This window comes from Tamandua tetradactyla, chromosome 10 (assembly GCF_023851605.1).
Source record: "Tamandua tetradactyla isolate mTamTet1 chromosome 10, mTamTet1.pri, whole genome shotgun sequence".
In the NCBI taxonomy this organism is placed as follows: domain Eukaryota; kingdom Metazoa; phylum Chordata; class Mammalia; order Pilosa; family Myrmecophagidae; genus Tamandua; species Tamandua tetradactyla.
Window position 1 is genome coordinate 68,945,503 of NC_135336.1, and position 23,521 is coordinate 68,969,023.

Below are 23,521 nucleotides of genomic sequence, written 5' to 3' on the forward strand. Positions count from 1 at the left end.
CAAAGCAAAGTAATAAAAAAGCAATAGTTTTCAAAGTTCTCTTCAACAAGTAGTTACAGGACAGATCCCAGAGTTTGTCATGGGCTACCATATGATCCTCTCAGATTTTTCCTTCTAGCTGCTACAGAATATAGGAGGCAAGAAGGCTTAATTATTTTGTATCATCAAAATTGACTGTTTTTCTACTTTTTTTGTGAAGAATAACATATATACAAACAAGCTATACATTTCAAAGCACAGCACCACAATTAGTTGTAGAACATATGTCATGGTCAGCTTCATGTGCCAATTTGGCCAAGTGGTGGTACCTGTTTGTCTGGTTGGGCAAGTGCTGGCCTATTTGTTGCAAGGAGGACATTTCATAGAATTAGATCATGAGCACGTCAGCTGCATCCACAGCTGATTCCATTTATAATCAGCCAAGGGGAATGTCTTCTTCAATGAGTGATGCTCAATCTAATCACTGGAAGTCATTTAAGGAGGATTCAGAAGAGATAGGCTCTCTTCCTACTTTGTCCAGCAAGCCTCTCCTGTGAAGTTCATCCAGACCCTCCATCAGAATCATCGGCTTCATAGCCTACCCTGAGGATTTTGGACACTGCGTTCCCACGGTCAAGTGAGACACTTTTATAAATTTTGTATTTGTGAGTGTTCTCTGTTGATTCTGTTTTTCTAGAGAACCCTAACTAATACACCATATTTCAGCATTTGACATGGGTCACAATTCCACAATTTTAGATTTTTACTTCTAGCTGTCCTAAGATACTGAAGACTAAAAGAGGTATCAATTTAATGATTCAGCATTCATATTAATTTGTTAAATCCTATCTTCACTGTATAGCTCCACCATCACCTTTGATTTTTCCATTCTCTCTTTAGGGGTGTTTGGGCTATGGCCATTCTAAATTTTTCACATTCGAAGGGTCTGTCATTAATATGGGGTAGGGAGATGGAACTATCTGATGTTCTGGAGAGACTGGACCCTCTAGGTTTCAGTACTTATCTGGACCAGGGACCCATCTGGAGGTTGTAGGTTTCTGGAAAGTTATTTTAGAGCATGGAATCCTTGTGGAATCTTATAATTGCCCTAGGTATTCTTTAGGATTGGTGGGAATGGTCCTGGTTGGAATTTGAAAGGTTATGCTAGGTAGCAAGATCTAACTGAAGCTTACATAAAAGCAACCTCCAGAGTAGCCTCTCGACTCTACTCGGACTCTCTGCCAATTTTTTATTAGTTATACTTCTTTTCCTACTTTTGGTCAGGATGGAATTGTTGATCCCACAGTGCCAGGGCTGGACTCATCCCAGGGGGTATCTCCCATGTCATCAGGGAGACTTTCACCCCTGAATGTCCTGTCCCACATGGGGGGGACAATGATTTCACTTGCAGAGTTGGGCTTAGAGAGTGTGGAGTCACATCTGAGCAACAGAAGAGGTCCTCCAAAAGTAACTCTTAGGCATGAGTATAGGTAGTCTAAGTTTCTCTGCTACCTTCACAAGAGTAAGCCTCAGGATCAAGGGCATGGCCTATTGATTTGGGTGTCCCTAAAGTTTGACACAGTATCAGAGAATACCCTGATGGTAAGGTTTAATAGTTCCATAGTCTTTTTCCCATCCTTCAAGGTGCCTTGCCAATACTTTTTGATTATCTGTTTAATATACTCTAAGATGTATCCAGGCATTACAATAATCTATACTGGATGGAAGGACCTCTTCTTATTCTGGGCTCCCTGTGTTTCAGTTGTTCAAATGAGCTATACAGATAGGTTGAATTAGGTTATGTAGTACAGAAAATTTAAGTTCCAGACTGAATAAAACTTTCTTCCTTTGGTTTCAAAGAGTATGTATGATTCTAAAATACAGAGACAGTCTTCCTTACCTCTGTGTTTTGAATATTTATTCTTTTTTTCTCCTCCTCTCAGCCTGACTTATTTCAATTTTCTTATCTTCATGATCACTGATTATTTCTCCTTCCACCTCCACACTGCTGTTGAAACTTTCTAAGGAATTTTTCATTTCAATTGTTGTATTCTTCTACTCTAATATTCCTGCCTGAGAATCTCAAAAAGATTTCTATATTGTTCATTCATTATATTCATTATATCCTTTGGTTATTTTTTCGTGTTTTACGACCTTGAGCATACTGAGGATCATTTTATAAAAGCCTTTGTCTGGTAAATCCAAAGTGTGTTCCTTTTTGATGGTTTCTGGGTTTTATCTTCTTTGTTTAGATGTGCTGTCATTTCCTTTTTCCTTATATTGTGCAATCATTTTTTTGCACACTGTACATTTTAATATTTTAAATTGACACTTGGATCTTTTCCCTAGTTCTCTACTCTTTAGTTTGTATCCAGTTAGTAATATGGCAGAGTTTTCCTTGTGTGTCAGGAGCTAACAACAACAACAAAAACCAAAGCAAAGAGCATCTTTCACTGTTTTTGTAAATTGGTGATTGGATGTTTATCTCCATCACAGCTCAGCTTTCCTATCTAGAAGATTACCTAGAGACAAATGTGAAGTGCAGGGTCTTCTGTGTTTTATCTTATTTTCATGGAGACACAGAGCCTGCTCCTTTTCTTGGGCTTGTTCTCGGTGGAGACCTTAAGAATTCCCCTGTTTACAGTTTACAGGAATTTGAATAAAACCCCCCTCTACTCCCTTTGATATAGACTTTTACCCCAACCAAGGTTGTTTTTATGTGGCTTAATGCAAGTAGTACTTTGCCCCAGGTTGCTTCGATTTATTTATTTCTCACACTGTCCTAGCTTTCTGCAAGAAGCTTCTCTGCCCAAAGGATAAATTCTGGGAGAATGAGCTTGAGAAAACAAACCCTGCTCAGACTTTCACTTGTTAGTTTGGCACTGACATACATGTACCCCAGGATGCACACAGGGGCTGTTCTGCTCCCTATGGAACTGTCACAGACCCACTATGTGTTAGAAAGAAAGCCATACCTGAAAGAGAACAAACGTTCATCTGATTGTGGAGAAGAAAAGAATTTATTCATAATCTTGCAAGAATAGGGCACTCAACTGAAATAATGATGGCTGGCACGCCAAGTAATAGAATGTCACAGGCCTTATACCCTAAGCTTAGGACCCAGTTTCCTCTCCTGTTTCTCTGCTGATTGGCTACCCCATAGGTTACAGCCTATCCAGATAATCCAACTAACTCAAATTTCCCACCAAATGTTCCCACTTTTAATTACATTTCACATTTCAGTTGCCCTGGCCGTTACTTATTTAAATTTGTTTTTACTTATATAAGGATTTGGCACCATTCTAGGCCTGCATCAGAGACCCTCTCCTTTCCCTGCCTGCAAGACCAGTCTGAGCTGTTTTGTAGCCCTTTGTTTAGTTAGTTTCATTTATTTCACCCTGCACCTTCTTGTGTGGAAGCTAAACTTAATTTTATTCCTACAAATAGGAGCACAAACTGTTTCTACCCCACATCGTGGAGGGGGTGGGAAAAGGAAAGCAAGGGTTCAGGAGCTTCTTCTGAGTTTTCTGAGATTGTATTTCCTTCATTTAGCACTTGCTCAGTTAATGCAGTCCTTTAACTGTTTTCCATGGTTTCTTTAAGACTGCTTTGCTGCCTTTGCTGAGGGAGTCGGAACAATGACCATCCTCAGAGCTGGCCCCTGAGAATCCAAAGTAGATGATCAAAAGCAGTGTTCAGCAATCAGACCACAACCCCTAGGGTCTATAAGACTGGATCTTTAAGTCCTGCTCTGGCACTTGCAAACTGGGCCAGAAACCTGAGCTGCATCCCCAGTGCTGCCTGCTAGGAGGCTGAAGGATGGGGGATAGAAGACACTGCAGGGAGCATGAAACTTGCTGGGATTTATCACAATTTATGAGCCTATTATTTTCACTCCCTCCTGAATGCTGCACAGTATTCAACTAGAGCCTGGAGTTTCAAAATAGTTGATTCATTAAAAAAAAGAAAAAAAAGAAATTAGTTGATTCAGAGTTCCTGCCAGTTCAATAGTTGTTTTGGTGGAGGAATTGATTCCCAGAGGTTTCTACTCTGCCATCTTCTCACAATTCCTCTCCCCTGCTCTTACTTTTTATGTACTTAGAGAAAGAAACCTCCTGCTTTCATTATGTTCTGTTCTAGAATTTTATTTGTGCAAGGCAATTAAGAGGCTCCTTGGAGAGAGTGCTTGCAATTATGGGAAGCATGTAACATTTGTGGGAGATAAGGCTGAAGTAGCAATAAAAATTTACACTATGGCATCTGGCATGTAGATCATTCTCAATAAATGTTAGCTGTCGTTATAGTTATCCATTTGACTTGTTTCTCTCTTATGGATTGAATGATGCTACCCCTTCCCTCAAAGACCTATTGAAGTCCTAACCTCCCATTCTTTGTATGTGAACCCTTTTGTAAATAGGGTCCTTGCAGATATAATTAGTTAAGTGAGGCCAATCTGAATCAAAATGGGCCTTTTTGTGTGACTGGAGTCTTTATAAGAAAAGCAAATTTAGGCACAGTAGAAGTAGGAGAGAGGCTGGAACAGATAGGGAAAGAGATGGTCATAGGACAGAGGCAGAAATTGAGTTTTGGATGGCCTGAAAACTACCACCAGAAAGCTACAGAATTCAGAAAAAGTGTGGCACCTCCAACAATCTGGCTTTAGGCTTCTAGTCTCTAAAACTGGGAGACAATAAATTACTGCTTTCTTTTTTTTTTAAATGCACTGTCCAGGACTCAAACCTGGGTCTCCTACATGGAAGGCAAGCATTCTACCACTGAACCACCCATGCACCCAATTTCTGCTTTTTAAGCCAACCTAACAACCTAACTTTGTTACAGCTGCCATGGCAAACTAAATCATCCTTGTATCAAGATACACATGAAGGATTCTTTAACATACTCTTCTACAATGATTTTCAAAGAAACACAAGAAAACCAGCCTTCCACTTTTTTAACCTAACAGTTACCAGTTGGTCCTCATATTCTTTCATTCCTAAGTCACTATTTCCTTTCAAATTCACCATTTCTTTTCCTTACTACACTGGATGTTCCTTAAAAGGAAGGGTCTGACTTTTTTATTAATGTTTTATCTCACAATAATAGCATGTTTCTTTATATACTGCAGAAGAGAAATAAACTTATGTAAAAATATTTTTTAGAAGTTAAATGATTGTATTTAGCATATGTCGTGATGTAATATTGGTTATTTTGTTATGTTTCTTGCCTCCTTAACTAGATTATAAGCAATCCCAGAGCACAGATACCTAATGTTCTGCATACGACAGGATTCCAAGTTCTTTAAGATAATAGGCTTTTGAAGGTTTATTGGTTCCTTTACAATATAACTTGGTGATGAATATATAAAGATCTTTCTTCTGAATAGATCTGTATGGCCTATATTGAAGCAACAAAACCAAGGTCACTTGAGACAATGAGGAAATAGAAAATTCACATGAAAAATACATTTGTTTGGCCCAAATGCTTGCTCAATGAATTGAAAGGATGTGATTTTCTTGCGGGATGACAGGTCCTAAAACTAAGATGATGGCAATGCTAACACTATATATTGAATATGAGCAATAGCATGAGCCCAATTTCTGCTCACATGTAGCACATGCACAACTACTTCTTCACAGTCAAGCACTGTGGCTTATTAGGACAATCTTAAGAAGATTAACCCATTGCAGACCAGCCTCTCTGAACAGTTTCATCTTTGATTCTGTCAAATAGAGTTAAAAATATTGTACAAATTTGAGATAAAAAAATTAAGATCAAAAACTAAAAGTGTTACCAGGGAGGAATTCCTCAGTGAAGTGGCAGTGAAAAGAATTTCATTGGTCTTGCAGGTGGCTTTCATAAACCAGCTTTATCAAGCAAAGACAAGCATCAGCAGGCACAGCACCCTTTCAGGTGGGGTCAGCCTGAGCAGGCTGGCCCCTTCCTCCCGGAGCTAAATCTTTTCTACTGCCGCAGCTGGGCACAGTGCACATGCTTATGCTGAGCTGGCCTTATGTCTTGATACTACGCATGCTTATACTGAGCTGGTCTTATTTCTCTATACAACTCATGCTTATGCTGAGTTGGACTTTTGTTTCTATACTGTGCATTTTTATGCTGAGCTGGTCTTATTTCTCTATACAGCTCATGCTTATGCTGAGCTGGCCTGATGCCTCTATATTGCACATGCTTACACTGAGCTGGCCTTATGCCTCTGTTACCTAGCCTTTGTCTTTCCTTATGCATTTTGCTTAAAGTATATTTCCTATGCATATACTGTGCATGCTCCCGCAGCTCCCCCTTGCAATAATTAACCTATTATATTGTCCCTTGACCAAACTGTGTGGCTCAGTGGTTTGGCTTACTTCCTGTACCCTCTTTACTTCTCAGAACATTCTATTTCCAGTCTCAGCCCAAACCCTACCACCTCCTTCTCAACATCCTCTTCTACCCTTCCCTACTTATTTTCTTACAAAAGGACTGAAATATCATATATTTAATGTATCTATTTATTCTTTGCTATAACCCAAACATTATCTTTCCTATCTCCTTCAACATTATCCCTTCTTTAGTATATGTGGGAAGGAAGAAACTTTTGAACATCCATTTTCTGACAAAGCCACATGTCCCTTCACTGTCCCTTCTCTTACTTCTGCATACAACCACCACACAAGGTTATACATGAGAACTGACTGAAGAATTGGAGGTCGCTGAAGGGGATTACAGCACAACAGGTGACACAAGGAGAGCATTTAAACCATTTGGAAATCATTACTTCCAGGATGAATCCTGGATCCCAGCCTTGTGAAGGTTCCATCCATTTCAGATGGAATGTCCTTCTTCAAATCTTTGTGAAATAATATCTGTCCCACTCCTATAACTTTTAGAGGAATACAAAGAATTGTTTTTAGGGTTGATTCTTCTTTGTACACTTGCACAATATCTTAGACAAAATATCTTTCAGCAATATATAACCCAAAGTGTAAATTATTACTTCTGTAGTATTTGGGATGGGGTGGGAGTGGGGAATGGGTGGCATTTTTACTTGTTTAAGGTGCAGTTTAGCACTCTAGACAATGACTCCCCCCAAAAAAAATTTGATTATGATTTTGTTTATTCCTTTTTATTCTTTCTAGTCATCTGGCACACACAGAGTAAACACTAATTCCCAAAGATAGTAAAATATACATCTCAACAAAAAAGGATCTTTTCCTTAAAATCAATATAATCTTCATAGTTTTTTCCCACATAGAACTTCACATTTCCTTCCTGCGTGTGTGTGTGTGTGTGAAGGGAGTTTTGTATAATTGCCTCATCTCCTTCCCTCCACTTATTTTTATATTATTATTTTTTTGTTTCTAAATCAAGCATAGCAATCTACAGGTGCTCTCTTAGTTTACTATGACAAGAACCACATAGCAAATTAGCTTAAACTATGAATTTACTGGCTTACAGTTTGGAGGTTAGACGTCCAAAGAAAAGATGCTTGTAATGCTTTCTCTCAGAGTTATTCTGGTGATGACAGTCCTCCCACGCATGACAGTGTACTTGAACTCATCCTCTGGCTTTCTCCATCTTCTGGCTTCCTTGACTGCAGTCTGCATTTTCCGTTTCAATAAGGCCCCCAGTAATATGGATTAAGTTCCACCGTGATTCAATCTGGCCACACCTAAACTAGTATAATAACAAAATGTCTTATTTATACAAGTGGGTTCATACCCATAGGAATGCAAGTTAAGAATAAAAACAAGTGCTTTGTGAAGTAAATTATTCAATCTCTAACTGGTACATAAAAAATAAGATAATATTGCAATTTGCTTTCAAAAAGTGGGTCCATTTGCATTTTGATGACCACCCTGTGGCTAATTTAAGACAAGTCCAAATCTTAAAAATGACACTTGCCAGAACTTTTAGTGAAACCATATTCAAAGGCAAGGTTTTCCCATGCTGTTATTTTATAAGTAAATGGAAGACAACATGAGGAATAATTATCCTTCTATGGGAGAAACCCCTGCTGTTGTGTGGTTCTGTGTGTGTGTGTGCAAATGCGTGTGTATTTGTGTGCATGTATGTATCTATTTGGGGGAGATTGAATTTTCAGTTACAATAACACCAAGGAATAAAATGAATAAAAATATTTTTCATAAACTATTACAAGGTATTTTCACTGCAAAATTAATGATGCTAGTTCTATAAAAACAAAAATATTTTCCGTTAACACTTTATTCACCAGTAAAAAGAGACTCAAATAGAAAGTTGCAAGCCAAATATATGAAATTTGTCTCTCCTTCTATCATATAGCATCTTCTCTAAGAGTTTATATATGAATAGGCAGTTTTGGGGAAGAAAATAAACATATTGTTATATGTTGTTGGGAAGCCACTTCTGGAAGAGAGATCTCTAAATATTGAAAAGATTGTGAACATAAAACCACATAGCACAAAGTAATGAGGTAGTTCATAAATTTAACCTCAGTATTATTAATATATAACTATGAATTTTTGTGCATTTTGTGCATTTGTGCATATCACCTTATGACTTTATGTATGAAATTATGTGCTCCTAAAGTATGTAGAAAGCAGGAAGTAAATCAAAATGTCTGCAGCATCTGCTTGCCCTTGGTCACATCCAGAGACTCTGACTCTGGTCACGTCCACAAAACAGGGGTCCTCTGCCCATGTCCCATCTCAGACAAAAGAAATTCCATACCTTTCAAGTGTTTACTGCCCATTCCCATAGTAATTCACACCTTGCTTCCTAGCCTATATAATCCGAAAACAAAGAATATTCAGGGCTCAGACTTTGGACGGAAGTCCTCTGAGATTGCCGGCCATAAAAGTTTTGTCCACTTCTCAGAGGCTCTGGTGCTTTCTTGGGTGTTATTTGGAGTTTTCCACTGCTACATTTCTGGTGCATTGGCTGAGAAACTCTGCACCCTAAAGAAGAGATGCCCTTGTGTCCCCTCCCAACCTCTTGGGAAGTCTGAGTTGTCAACCAATCTCATTCATCCCCAGGGCACCCCTGGCACTCTTTCTTTTGGTTTGGAATCATCTGACTGGAATGAGGCACTGGCTTCCCCAGATTCAGCAGCCCTGAGCACTGAACCAGAGCTCTGCACACTGGACTGATAAGAACAGTCGTTCACCAATCGTCCACCGATCAGGTATAGAGACTGTGCAGTCCTGCCTTTCGGGCAAAAGAGGAGGCTAATCCCCTCCTATACCAAGCTGAGTAACCTTCAGAGAAGCTGGAGGAGAAACCCCCAGCAGTTAGATACACTCTGGTTTTGGAGTCATACATAATTTGTCAGGCTGTCTAGTGCTTGATGTGTGAAAGTGCATGGATGAGTTGTAGCTGTGCCCAGAGGCTTTGGTGCTGTGTCACCCATGCAGCAAAGTGTGTGTCCTGATCTACAGGTCCCTGGGATCTCACTATGGCTTGCGCAGTGGTGCTCTCAACTGAACGAAAGAGTTCATGAGTTCAAGTTGAGGGTTTATACCAATCTGCCTTATGCCAAGAGAACCCTAAATTCTCTGTCACAGAAAGTGGCCAGAAATGGACGAAGCAATGGTCATCTTGTTTATTTGTTTAATTGCTTTTCTAGTGCCCTGGGAAGATCTCTATGGGTGATTCTGAAAGCAAAACCCCTTTAGTGTGCCTCATTAAGAACTTTAAGAAAGGGTTTTCTGGAGACTATGGAGTGAAGCTGAAGCCCTAGGAGCTGCACAAATTTTGCCAATTGGACTGGCCCTCTTTTGGAGTTGGATGGCTGTCTAAGGGATTGTTTGACCCCCAACTTAAATCTGAGCTATCTGACAAGTTGTCATGGGACAGCCTGTACATGCTGACCAATGTATATTGACTGCTGACTCCAAATTGTTCAAAATTCACCACCAAGGCTAAAAGCTTGCTTTGAAAGCCATGTGACAGTCCTGATGGCCAATCTGGGCATTCTGCTCCCCAGAGCAGTTGCTGCAAAGAAGTTAGCCCATGTAGCCACAAGCCTTCCAACCCCAGAAGGCTCTCTGCTGCTGACAGAAAAGCACCCCAACCACTTAGATAAGAGACAGAGAAGCTGCCACCACTGCCTCCACTCCCGGCTCTGGCCCTGGTTCCCAGTGACACTTGTGCACGACACAGACACCCAAGCCTCGGTGCCCTCCCCACTGACGACAGAAGCTCTCCGTGACTGCGGGCATCAGGGTGTGATCATCTGAGCTTCGGTCCCTCCCTGCCACTGACAGAGACTCTTTACCCCTGCCTTCCTAAGACTTCAACCCTGGGAAAACCTCCAGTCCTCCAAGCTACAAAAGAAGATATATTCCCTCCACCTTACTCAGCTCCAGCCCCCTAACCCTTGCTTCAAGCACTGGCTTTGTTGCCGGAGGCATTACCATCTTCCCCGATGCCCTCTACTAAAAACTCCATCTCATCAGAGACCACAGCCAGCTCTGCACGGTCATTTCCCATCTTACTGGGTCCCAGTCTGCCCAAACTCTCTCCAGAGATCCCTCAAACCTGGAACCTTCACCCCTGAGCTGGAAAAGCCTGCAGTGTCCCAGGGGATCTACAATTGCCCCTGAAAGAAACCTGAGGGCCATTTTACCATGATGCAGAAGGCCAGTTACAGGGAGGCCAACTCATGCTCATCTATCAGCCTTTTTCAACTTCTGACAGCATAAACTGGAAAAAAACACACTCTCTCCTACACTGAGAAGCCTCAGGCTATGATCGACCTACTCCAGTCAATTATACACACCCATCGACCGCTGTGGCAAGATGGCCACCAGCTCTGCATCACCCTCTTCAACACAGAAGAGGGCAAATGAGTTTCAGAAGCTGCCTGAAGTGGTCAGAGGAAAATACTCCTGAAGGAGTAATGAATGCATCCCAATATGCTCAAAATTGCTTCCCAGATGCTGACCCATGGTGGGACCCAAACACCAAAGCTCGCAGAAACAGTTCGAATTTCTACCATGATGTGCTCATTCAAGGCATGAAAAAGGGGGCCAGAAAAACAATAAATATATCAAAAACTGCTTAAGTCCTGCAAAAGTCAGATGAAGCCACTAGCCTGTTCTACCAGTGCCGCTGTGAAGCTTTTAAACTGTATACTCCTTTTGACCCTTAGGCATCAGAAAACCAGAAACTTGTTAACTCGGCATTTGTCAGGCAAGCCCAGCCTGATATCTGAAGAAAGCTGCAGAAATTAGAAGGGGTTTCTGTAACGATACATCCCAGCTCCTTGAAGTAGCCACAAAAGTCTCCTTTTTGAACCAAGACCAAATGGCATAGAGAGAAGCAGACCACCAGTTAAAAAGAAAAGCAGACCTGCCTGCTGTGGTGCTTAGCCAGAGCACCAGAAAGCCCCATTCTCAAAACTCAGAACCTTCAAGCATCCAGGGCCAGAAACTAAAACACCCACTTATTGGGGGCCACCTGCAGAATGGAGGAGAACAGAACCACTGGGAAGAAACTACGGTAAAGAGGAGGGACACTGGAAAGCAGAATGCCCCAACAAAAGATGGGGGAAGGGAAGAAAACGACTTGCTAGCTATGAGGAGCCTATAGCTACTGATTTGGCAGGCTTACCAAGCCTTGAAGACAATTCAAACTGAGACAGACTCGGCCTCTTCATACTCGGCCCTAGGGAGGCCATGGCCACGATGACAGTAGAGTGCCAAAAAATGGACTTTATGGTAGATGCTGGTGCAGAAAATTCTGTTGTCAAACAGCAAATTGGGCCTAAAATTAAAGGCAAAATACCATCATTGGGACCACTGGTTTCCCAGCTCAACATCCCTTCTTATCAGCCTGCAATTGTCTGCTGGTGTCTCGTGAAGTTTCTCATCAATTTCTTTACCTTTCTGACTGTCCAGTACCCCTACTGGGCTAAGACCTCCTAACAAATCTCCAGGCCCAGATAAGCTTCAGTGCAGAAGGGTAATGTTTCCTGATGCCAAAAAACCCAAAGAAACAAATCATGGTGAACCTGACAGCCCCCCAGACCAAAGAACAGCACCTCTTTCTCACTAAAGAAAACTGAAGTCAGCCTGAGCACCCACAGATGCCAGAAGTTAATTCATCTGTTTGGGCAGGACACAGTCCATTGGGGCTAGTAATGAACTCCCCTCTGGTCTTTGTGGAACTCCATCTGGGAGTTGTCCCAGTACATCTTAAACAATATCCAGTCCCCCAGGAAGCCCAGGTGGGAATTCAGGCACATATTGACCACCTGCTTGTTCATGGTATACTACAGGAATGCCAGTCCCCATGGAACATTCCTCTGCTACTGATATGAAAATCTGGCACCAATGACTGCCACCCTGTTCAAGATTTCTGAGCCATCAACAAAGTGACTGTTATCCTTCATCCATAATGCCAAATTCATATACTCTATTGAGCCTAATTCCATGAACAGCATCATTCTTTTCCTGCCTTGACCTGAAAGATGCTTTCTTCTGTGTTTGTCTGGCACTGGTCAGCCAACTCACTTTTGCCTTTGAATGGGAACATCCATACACTGGAAGAAAGCAACAATTCACCTGGATGTGACTACTTCAAGGATTCAAAAATTATTACACTATATTTAGCCAGAACCTAAGAAAGGACTTAGAAGAATTCCATGATAAAAAGAATAATAGTGTTTTGCTTCAGCATGTAGATGATCTACTCTTAGCCAGAACAATATCACAAGACTGTCTAGAAGGTACTAAGGCACTCCTGACCCACTTAAATCAAAGAGGCTACAACTTTTCCAGGGAACATTTGCAAAATCACCAGATTTGCAAAAACTGGTGAAATTCCTTGAATTCCACATTGCTCAGGGTGCCTGGCACCTGCAGGTAGAAAGCAAGCAAGCTGTCTGTCAGATTGCTACACCCACATCTCTGCAACAAGTCCGTGAGTTCCTAGGGGCTGCAGGATTCTACTGCACCTGGATCCCTAACTTCACCGCAGTTGCCAAGTCCCTGTATGAGGCTATGCAAGGAGCTGAAAGTTCACCTCTGCCCTGGGGATCCGAACAACAAAAAGCCTTTGAAACTCTAAAAAAAGACCTCACCCAAGCCCCAGACTTGGGTCTCCTGGACATTGACAAACCTTTCACCCTGTACGTTCATAAATGACAGGGAATGGTTATGGGGGTCCTCATGCAGAAGCTAGGCTCTTGGGATCACCCAGTGACTTAATTGTCAAAGCAGCTGGATTTGGTAACCATGAGATGGCCCCCCTGACTGTACGCTACAGCTGCCGCTATCACTCTAACCCACAATGCTGAAAATTAACCTTTGGCCAGCAACTAACTCTTCACATTCCACACCAAATCAAGGCAGTTCTCCAGCAAAAGGGGCATCATTGACTTTTCACTTCCTGGCTGTGACGCTATCAGGCCCTCTTCTGTGACAACCTGAATATTTAAGTGGAAACTGTATGCAGCCTAAACCCAGCTACTCTCCTGCTGATGGGAGAAGGCCTGCCCAAACACAAATGTTCAGAAACCTTAAAAGAAGTGTTTTCTATCTGACCAGATTTAAAGGATCAGACTTTCTCCTGCCCTGATGCAGAATACTATACAGCCGCAGTTTTGTCCACAAAAGGATGCACCAGTTTGCCCAACGAGCCTGTGCTAAATTCATGACTTGTGCTCAAAATAATCTGACAAGGGCCAACACCCCCACTTCCCCAGAAACTCAAGTCATGGAACAGATGCCATTCAAAGACATCCAAATATACTTCACAGAACTCCCCTGAGCAAGGGGGTATCACTACTTGATAGTAGGAGTCTGTACCTTCTCAGGATGGGTGGAAACCATACCCACTCACTCAGAAAAAGCCCAGGAGTGGTCCATTAATTGTGCAAAGAAATAATTCTGAGGTATGCCCTGCCAAGCTCCCTGGGGTCTGACAATGGACTGGCATTTGTGGCCCTGATCAAGCAAAATCTCAGTAAAACCCTCTGCATAAAGTGGAATCTCCACATAGCATATAGGCTATAAAGTTCAGAAAAAGTGGAGCAAACGAACCACACCCTGAAGTCACATCTGAAAAAACTCTGTTAGGGAACCAATCTAAAATGGACTGATGTTCTGCCTATAGCCTTGTTAAGAATAAGATGCAGTCCCATAGAACAAACTGGATTTTCCCCTTTTGAAGTTTTGTTCAGACAGCCTCCACCACTGATAAAAGAACTCCAAGGAAATGTTACACAATTTAGAAAATTAACTTTAAAAAGGTAGCTCCCAGCCCAGACCCAGTAAATGGACCTAACAACTTCTATAATTGGAAAAAAAAACTGTATAGCCAGATGGGGAAACAACTTCCTGGTTCCAGCCAGAAGCCTTGTCTGTCTGGGGCAACAGTACTATAATCAGAGTAAAAAGGCCACCTTATGGTGGGGATAAAATAAAAATCACACAGCTCCTGATCCATCACCATTAGCCTCTTTCTCCACACTAAAAGGTTTTTGGAGCGATATTTCAGCTCCAGGTGTTTGGAAAGCCCCTGATGGGTTGTATTGGATCTGTGGCAGAACAGCTTATTCTGAATTGCCTAAGGAATGGTCAAGAGCTGGTGTGTTAAGAACCACCCACCTTTCTTTCTTCCTAACACCCCTAAAGCAAGGGGAACTATTAGGATACCCTGTCCATGAATCAGAAAGTAGCTGGGTCCAAAAAAGAGGCATACAAATAGGGAACTGGAAAGCTAATGAGTGGCCTCCTGAGTGTAACATCCAGTAGTATGAGCTGGCAACATGGGCAGAGGATGGGTCATGAGGATACTGAGCCCCAAATTACATGCTAAACCACACCATCCAGCTTCAGGCAGTGATAGAACCAATCACAAACAAAACTGCCCACGCTCTGAATCTGTTGTCATGGCAACAGACAAAATTTAGAACAGCCATCTATCAGAATCGATTGGCTCTTGATTACCTGTTAGCCAAGGAAGGTGGGGTATGTGGAAACTTCAACCTTTCCAACTGTTGCTTGGAATTAGATGACCAAGGGAAGGTAATAGAGGAAATCATCAATCACATAAGAACCCTAGCCCATGTCCCAGTTCAAACCTGGATTGTCTGGGACCCCAAAAACCTATTCAGAGTATGGTTCTCAATTTTTGGAGGGTTCAAAACTCTGATTGGAAGTGTTTTAGTGCTGCTTCGTATATGTCTTATCTTCCCCTACCTTCTACCCTGCTTACTAAAAAGAGTGAGTCAAACCATAGAGGCATTAATAGAAAATCTGCCTCCCACCTACTTTATTCCACCAACTTTAATCTGAACCCCACAAGATATCATGGATATTAGCCAATGCTTGTGTTATAAAATATAGTGTGATGAATAGTCTCATCAAAAGGGGGAAATGAGATAGTTCAAAGGTTTAACCTCAGTATTATTGCTGTATAACTCTGTGAATTTATGTGTATTACTTTTTGCATTTGTGCATATCACCTTATGACTTTATGTATGAAATGATGTACTCCTAAAATATGTAGAAAGCAGAAAGTATAAAAAAGCAACACAATGTCTGTGGTGTCTGCTTGCACCTGATCACATCCACAGACCCTGCCACTGGTCATGACCATGGAACAAGAGTCCTCTGCCCATGTCCCATCTCACACAAAAGAAATTTCATATCTTCCCAGTGTTTGCTGCCCATTCCCATAAAAGCTTCCACCTTGCTCACTAGTTTATATAATCTGGAAATAAAGAATATCCGGGTCTCAGACTTTGAACAGGAGTTCTCTGATTCTGCCAGCAGTAAAAGTTTTGTCCACCTCTCAGAAGCTGCGGTGCTTTCTTGGGTATCATTCAGAGTTTTCCACTGCTACAGTAGGTGTAATTGCAATAATGAAACAGTAAGAGAACAGTTAGCTTGGATCATTAAAAAGGCTTCTTGGAGTAAGGAAACAAAGTATCATAAGGAATGTAAAGTTTGGGGGGACATATTTTATATACAATGAAATGTATAGATTTTAAGAGTACTGTTTGACAAAGAAATGCACAAATTTTGGATGATTTAATAACTTTTGGGAAATGAATATACCATGTAACCACAATAGTCAAAGCACAAAGTATTTTCATGTTTTGTATTTTGAGAAGCTTCTCTCACCTCCTACAAGAACCTACTGTTCTGATTTCATCGTCACAGATCAGTTAAAAAACATAGGTTTTTGAGTCATCAAACCTGGGCTCAAATTTCAGCTTTACATATACTACATGTGTGACCATGAGTAAGTTACTTAAATTCTTCGACCTCCTTTTTTTCCCCAATTGTATAAAAGAAACAATATCCCTAAATTGCAGGTGTGTGTGAAGATTCCATTAGTTATATATGTAAACTATTAGAGTGTTTGGTGGACACATATTGCTTAGGTAATGAGTAAAATCTTCACTTTAGACTAATTTAAGAGAAAGGGTTGAAACAGAATACAAAGTATTAGGGAGAGGTGTGTCTCTGTGAGCATTTGTTTTTTGGGGGGGCATGTAGCAGAGAGTGAGGGACTTTCTCTGAGGGTACAGAAGAGAAAGCAGCCTCAGCATCTTTTTGAAAAAAGAGATGACAATGTATACAAGACATTGTTTTGTGTTTTGCATAATTGAACTCATTTAATCCTCATAATGCTGTGTAATCTCTACTATTATTGTTATTCTGATTCTATTGACAAAAACATGGAGGCATAGGAAGTTTAGGCACACTGTACCAGTTTGAAGCTATTATGTATCCAAGAAAAGCCGTGTTTTTTAATCCTCATTCAATATTACTGGGTGGGATCTTTTTTATTGTTTTCACAGAGATGGACTCACCAAATTGTGGTTGGTAACTTTTGATTAGATGATTTCCATGGAGATGTATCTCTACCCATTCAAGGTGGGGTTGCTTACTGGAGCTTTTTAAGAGGCAACCATTTTGAAAAAAGTAACAGAACCCACACAGCCGGAGACCTTTGCAGATGCCTAAGGAAAATGCATTTGGGGAATCGTTATGAAATGCAAAGTCAGGAAAGAAAGCTAGCAGATGCTGCCATGTGCCTTTCTAGTTAAGAGAGAAACCCCAAATGTCACCAGCCTTCTTGAGCCATGGTATCTTCCCTGGATACCTTAGTTTGGACATTTTTATAGCCTTGCCTTAATTTGGACATTTTCATGACCTTCAAACTGTAAACTTCCAACTTAACAAATCCCATTAAAAAAAGCCACTCTATTTCTGGTATATTGCATTCTGGCAACTCTTAAAAACTAAAGCACACATTGTGCTAGATCACAAGTCTAGCAAGAAGCTGGGCACCATTTGATGAATCAGGCAATCTGGCTCTGGAACCTATGTTAAAGGGCTTTCAACTGAAATGCAATGTTTTCTTTTAATTAAAAATAATTGTTTAAAAGGATAAGCAAACATCTTTCCTTTTAAGAGTATTTATATAAATATGCTAATTTGAGCTTTTGTTACTAGTGTAATGCCATTAACATACCTATATTAATTTTTTTTAAACACTTGTGGGTATCTTGGCCAGTAGGTTAAGATGAATTTCACAATTAATTATAACTACCAACTGTCACCAATTAAGATGTTCCCTTAGGACGTAAACATCTTTCCATTGAGATTTTGAGCACTTTGATTGGTTCCTGAAAACTCAAAGAAATTAATTGCTTTTAATTCATTTGAAACACTGTGATTTACTTACAAGTCATATTTTTAATATTGACTTCAACTTTTCAATACTTTACTATGTTTCCCTGATATTCTGCCAGTTTGAGAATTAAAGAACAGAATATTTTAAAACTTATAATTTTTAAACTAAGAAGAATCTTAAAAGTCATTTTGTGGAGGTGCGAGGGTAGTTCAGTGGTATAATTCTTGCCTGCCAAGTGGGAGAGTGGTGTTCGATTCCTGTCCCATGCACTTCCCAAACAAACAAGCAAACAAACATAAAAAAAACTAAATGAAAAAATAATCAACAAATGGTGCTGTAATAAGTAGATACTCACATGGAAAAAAAAAATGAAATGTGACCCCTGCCACAGAGCACACAAAGGAAAGAAAAAGTATTTTGTTTGCTGTCTCTTTAGTCAGAGAGCTGTCTATTATCTAATCTTTTTTCCCAAGAAAAGACACCCCTATTATTGGTAATAATCTTCCTAATAGCAATACATTTCTTTACACTGACTTGCATGTTGTAAAATGCATATAAGAATATTATCTAAATGCTTAGATAATATCTTCATGATAAGTGGTAGGTAAATAGAACCAAAATTTTTCTTTCTTTCCAAGGACTAAATCATGTCCCCCACAAAAGACATTTTTTTCATTAGAATTATGGATTTATAAAACAATCATGCATAAAATACAGAATTCCCTCACACCATTCTACCACTAACACTGCATTGTTGTGAATTATTTGTGACAAATGATGATAACACATTTTTACAACTGTATTCTTAATTAAAGTCCAGGGTTTAACTTAGGGTTTACTGTTTGTGTAAAATAAAATAAAATTTGTATTGGTTGCTATAATTCAATCCAACATTTTGACTTTTAATCATATTCAGATTATATTTCTGTGCTGTTAATTCCATTTACAATGCTGTGTCACCATCACCACCATCCATTACCAAAATATTTTCATCATTCTAAACAGGAACCCAGGTATTTTAAATCTTAACTTCCCATTCTCTATTCCCACACCATCTCCTGGTAATCTATATCCTAGATTCCAACACTATGAGGTCATTTAATCTAATTGTTTCAAATCAGTGAAGTCATGCAGTACTTGTCTTTCTGTGGCTAGATTATTTCACTCAACATGATATCTTCATCCATGTTATTGCATGCATCAGGACTTCATTCATTTTAATGGCTGAATAAGATTCCATTGTAGGTACATATCACATTTTATTTATCTATTCATCAGTTGATAAACACTTTTGGCAAATGTGAATAAATTCTACTATGAACATTGGTGTGAAAATATGTTTGAATATCTGCTTTCAATTCTTCTGGATATAAACCTAGTAGTGGTATTGCCAGGCCATATGGTAGTTTTATACTTAGCTTCCTGAGGAGCTGCCAGACTGTCTTTCAGTGTGGCTACACCATTTCACAGTGCCTCCAGAATATGTCTCTGCATCTTCTATATCTCTGCATCTTTTCCAATACTTCTTATTTCCCATATTAATAAAATAGCAGCTATTCTAGTGAGTTGAAACAGTATCTCATTATGGTTTTAATTTGTACTTCCCTGATGGCTAATGATATTGAGCAGCTTTTCTTGTACTTTCTGGTCATTTGTATATCTTCTTTGGAGAGATGTCTGGTCAAAATTTCTGCCCATTTTTTAATTGGGTTACTTATCTTCTTTTTTCAAGTTTAAAGTTTCCTTTATATATTCTGGATATAAATCCTTTATCAGATATGTGGTTTCTGAATATTTTCTCCTATTTTGTAGGTTGTCATTTTACTTTCATGATGAAGTCCCCTAAGTCAAAAACATTTTTAATTTTGATGAAGTACCATTTTTCTAATTTTTTCCTTTCTTGCTGCTCTTGGGTACAAATTCTAAGAAACCATTGCCTAAGACAAAGTCTTGAAAATGCTTTCGTACATTTTCTTCTAGGATTTTGATCTTATATTATTATGTTATCTTTAGGTCTTACATTAAGGTGTTTGATCCATTTTGACTGTATATGGTGTGGGGTAGGGGTTTTACTCCTCTTTTTTCTTTTTTTCTTTTTTTTTTGCTAATGGAGATCCAGTTTTCCCAATACCATCTTTAAAGGGACTATTCTTATCCAATTGAGTGGTCTTTGCCACTTTGTAAAAAATAAGGTGGCAGCAAATGTGAGGGTTAGTATATGAGCTTTCACTTCTATTCCACTGGTCTATATGTCTGTCCTTGTGCCAGTACCATACTGTTTTGATTACTGTTCCTTTATAATATGTTTTAGGATCAAGAAATGTTAAGACATCTGTGCTGGATTGAAGCTGTTAACATAAGAGCTTCAAGCCAGAAAAACCATGACCTTTTTCCTGATCCTTTTTTTGGGGGGACAGCCATGTTTCTTCTAATCCTGATTCAGTATTGTTGGAATATGGGTGGAAACTTTTATTAAATTGTATCCATGGAGATGTGACACACCCAGTTGTGGGTGTGGCCTTTTGATTAGATGGAGATATGACTCTACCCATTTGAGTTGGGACTTAGTTTACTGGATCTTTAAAAGAGGAAACATTTTGAAGAAAGCTCACAGCTAACAGAGATACAGACATTTTGAGATGCTTGGTATGCTGACAGAGAGCAGGCATCTAGACATGGATGTTTGAAGATGCAGAACCCAGCAGTCATTGCCATGTGCCTTCTCCTTGCTTGCTAAGCAAGCCAGAAGCCAGAGTTGTGTCCCAGAGCAGTCAAGTGAAATCCTACAGATACTAAGAGGGGAAGCCGCAGACATCAGAAACTGGAAGCAACAGAACTGGGAACAAGGACCAGCAGATGCCAGCCATGTACCTTACCATGTGACAGGCATTTGCCTTCCCTGAGTCAAGGTTATCTTTCTCTGGATGCCTTGGTTTGGGCTTTTTATGACCTCAGAACTATGAACTTTTTTTGTTTTGTTTTTTTGCATGGGCAGTCACCAGGAATCAACCCAGGTCTCCAGTTTGATTCCTAAACTTTTAACTTAATAAATTCCTTTTTTAAAACCCAACCCTTTTCTGGTATATTGCATTCTGGCAGCATTCAGCAAACTAAAACATCCAACTTGATTTTTGTTTTTCAGGATGGCTTTAGGTATTCAAGGTTCCTTACCCTTCCATATAAATTGATGATTGGCTTTTCCATTTCTGCAAAGCAGGTTGTTGGGATTTTTATTGGGATTGCATTGAATCTATAAATTACTCTGAGTAGTAATGGTATCTTAATATTTAGTTTTTCAATACATGAACATAAAATGTTCTTCCATTTATTTTGGTCTTCTCTGACTTCTTTTAGCACTATTTGTAATTTTCTGTGTACAAGTTCTCTACATCATTGATTACATTTATTCCTAGATATTTGATTCTTTTAGTTACTATTGTGAGTGGAACTTTTTTTTGCTTGGTTTCTTCTTCAGGTTGCTCATTGCTTATGTATAGAAACACTACTGATTAGGTGGTGTTTATCTTGTACCCTACCACTCTGCTGAATTCATTTATTAGCTCCAGGAGCTTTGTTGTATTTTTTCAGAATTTTCTGTGTATAGGATCATGTCATCTTCAAATAGGGAAAGTTTTACTACTTTCCAATTTGTATGCATTTACTTCTTTTATTTACTTAATTATTCTGGCATGAACTTCCAATACAGTGTCAAACAACAGTGGTGACAGTGGGCATCTTTGTCTTGCTCCTGATCTTAGCAGGAGCTTTCAGTCGCTCACCATTAAGTGACATGTTAGCTGTGGGCTTCTTATATAAACCCTTTATCATATTAAGGAAATCTCCTTCTATTCCTACTGTTCTAAGTATTTTTTTAATCAAGAAAGGGTGATCCATTTTGTCAAATGCCTATGTTCTTAATCTTAATCCGTGTTCCGTGGGTGTGAACACATTTGTAAACAGGATCTTTGAAAACATTATTAGTTAAAGTGAGGTTCAACTGGGTCAGCATTGGCCTCAATCTGTATGACTAAAGGCCTTATTAAAAGAGGAAGTTCAGAAATAGTCAATCAGAAGAAATAGAAGCAGAAGTCACAAGAGGCCTTACAGAGAGAGATCTCCTTGTGATGGAGAACTGCCATCACTAGAACACTACCGACAAAGGGAGAAAACATGGTTTTGCCCACATCTTGGTTTTTGTCTTCTAGTTTACTAACACATGAGCCAATGCATTTCTTCTGCTTAGAATAATCCACTGTGTGTTATTTGTCATAGCAACCATGGAAAACTAAGAAACTGTCTTCATATATGTGGTCAAGAGTTCATGATTAAATTATTTAGCCACAATATATAGTGACATGCTAAGTGCAAACCTGGGATCTTGTGATTCTAAATCTGATAAACTTTCTACTCTCCTAGACTTTGTGAAGGCAAGAGTCAGAATTCTTTCTACAACATTTTTAAATTTAAAATATAATTGCCTATCTGTTGATACTTCCTAAGTGTTTAATAAGTAATGCACCACAGTAAAAACATTTTTGTAGGCATCACTAAACAGTTTAATGTTATAATCACTTGTCCTGTGTAGATAGATAGTTGTGGATCATGAGTTGAGAGTTATTAGGACATGCTTGCCTTTCAAATGTAGTTCATACTTGATATACTGTCACCATCAATGTAATCACTTAGGTAAAGGCTTTTGTTTCCCATGAAAATAAAAATGTTCCAAAGGAATAACAGATGTTTGGAGGAATATGCCTGCCAGGAAAGAGTCCGGGCAGAAAACAATGGCATAATCAATTTGTGTAATTTGCTCACTAGCACTCTGAAACATATCCTATCATGTTCATCCCCACCCATTTTTCAGTTGAGAAAACTAGGTCAAGATGACTTAAGTAATTTTTTCACAGTTAGTTAAATAATTTCACCCCCACATACATGATCGCACTGAGATTGGTTCCCAAAAAACCCAAAACCTGGGCCAGCGGCATGTTGGTAAATTGGCTTTCTTAAAAACAAAACAAAGTAAATCAACTGAGTTGTAGTGCTTACCAATTTCAGTGAAGTGGACAGTCCTACTACAGCAGATTTCAAGAAACCAATGGTGGTTTAACACGTGGCTGGCAAAATTCCTTAACATGTAACAACTGGCCTTTGTGACCAGTATGAAGTAACTTTGACACACCACTCCCTGGAACTCTGCTCTTAACTATTACATTCTACTGCCACTTAAAGAAAAATAGATCACAGCTCTTCTCTTCAAAATACTTATGGTCTTTCACGTAATAAAATTCTAACAATTTATTAAATTTTTAAAAGATGTGTTCTGAATTCCATTTTTTTTTTGCAAGGAATTCATTGAAAAATAGTTATATTAAACATAGTATTAACTTTTGCTTGTTAGTTGGATTCAGTCAGATGGATAGATCCAAGGTTATTGAATTACGTACCCCAGTTTAGGCATATTTTTGGTCTTAATCCACATTTCTTAGGGAGTGAACCCATTTTGGATAAGATATTATAAAGATGTTATTTTTAATTTTAGTTGAGGTAAATGAGGATGGGCCTTAATCTGTTTTACTGGAGTTCTTTGAAAGCTGTAACGATTCAGACATAAGGAGAGAAAGCCACAGGGAGAGTCAGGAACAGAAAGCCAGAGCTGAAAGCTAGAAGCCATGGAACTCGGCAGAGGAAGAAGAGAGCATCCTCACGTAACTGGGAAAAGAAGGAATCCCAAGAACTGCCGCCGTCATCACCAGAGTACCATAGACGTGGGGGAAAAATTCACCTTTCTGATGCCTCAATTTTGAACTTCTCTTATCCTCAAAAACAGTGTGCCAATAAATTCCTGTTGTTTAATCCAAAACCAGTTTGTGTGCTAGCAGTCTAGCAAAAATATGACAGATTCCAAAGA

General features: G+C 39.5%; 1 long non-coding RNA gene across 1 annotated transcript in view; it reads right to left on the bottom strand.

Moving 5' to 3' along the window:
• LOC143647970 (uncharacterized) overlaps window positions 1-22,730 on the bottom strand; it is a 132,935-nt gene extending 110,205 nt beyond the window's left edge. Inside the window, exons 1-4 of the long non-coding RNA XR_013158289.1 lie at window positions 22,660-22,730; window positions 17,449-17,602; window positions 16,784-16,933; window positions 7,430-7,650 (exon numbers count right to left, since the gene is read on the bottom strand). This is a non-coding gene — a long non-coding RNA (uncharacterized LOC143647970). The remainder of the gene's footprint in view (window positions 1-7,429; window positions 7,651-16,783; window positions 16,934-17,448; window positions 17,603-22,659) is intronic.
• Between the last annotated feature and the right edge of the window lie 791 nt (window positions 22,731-23,521).